Genomic DNA, 1,193 nt, shown 5'->3' with positions numbered 1-1,193 from the left:
CTCCAGGGGCACTCCTCTGAATGTGGGGATAGTTATTAGAGATCGACTCATCCAGTGTGCAGTTTATGATGTCTAAAAGGCTTGAGGCGTATGCAAAGGCCTTCCCACATTAACAAACATAAGATTTCTCTCCGGTATATGTTTTCATATGGCTAGTAAGGGTTATGGGTTCAGTGAAAGTCTTGCATTTTTCTTACATATTTAAGACTTCTCTCTACTATGACTTTTTTTTAACTTTTCTTTCATAATCTTTTTTTCTTCTTATATTTCTTTATTGAATCACTGTGGAAAAAGTTACTAAGCTTTAAGGTTTGTCTCGATCATACAATGAACAAACACCTTTCCCTTCACCGGTACTCATTTTTCACCACTAAGAAACTCGATATAACCCCCTCCCACTCCTCCCAATGCGTGTGAGGCAGATGATTTCTACTTAACTTTCTTCACATTGATCACATTCATTATTTCTACAAAAGATGCACCATTATTGTTTAGAATTTCCCCCCCAACAATCAGAATTGCTGAAAAGGCATTGTTAAATACTTTGTTTTCTATAGCTGGTTATGAGAATCATATAATGTCACACGGCCACGACTTCGGATTTCTATAAAGAGCCAGATAATTACGAGATTGGTTTCTGTGCGTCTGATGTTATGGCTCGTGGGGGGCAACTCATGACCTCGGTAGGGTGTGAAGGACGAGCCGGTACTGCCCCCCCCTTCCCATGAGACAGCAGTTGTCCTGTCACCACCAGTTCATACTTGGTTTTCCAATAAGCTCTGAGGCAGCAGCCACCTTGTATGTGGTCCAGATGCATTTCTGCCAAAAGCTACTGGGTTTGGAGATTTGTTTCTGAGTCTCTGGGATCATGGCCATTAATCAGCTTGATCAGGTGCCAGAGAGGCCATTTGTAGGTGGTGACTCGGGATCTCGCTGGGATGGGGAAGAAAGGGCCGGTTCCAAGCCCATCTGGTGAGGCCTCGTGTGTGTCATCACTGCACGCCCAAACCTGACTGTCCAGTGCCCTCTGGAGGATGTCGTTCACTGGGCTGCCATGGGGAACAGGCCAAGGCACGAAACCTATTCCCACCTAGAGTGGCCCAGTGCCAGTAACCTACTGCAGGAATAGGATGCATTTCTGCCAAAAGTCTTTGGGTTCCGAGATTGGTTTCTGAGGCTCTGGGATCATGGGC

Source organism: Sorex fumeus, unplaced genomic scaffold (genome assembly GCF_029834395.1).
Source record: "Sorex fumeus unplaced genomic scaffold, SorFum_2.1 ptg000134l, whole genome shotgun sequence".
In the NCBI taxonomy this organism is placed as follows: domain Eukaryota; kingdom Metazoa; phylum Chordata; class Mammalia; order Eulipotyphla; family Soricidae; genus Sorex; species Sorex fumeus.
This window is presented reverse-complemented; position numbering follows the sequence as displayed.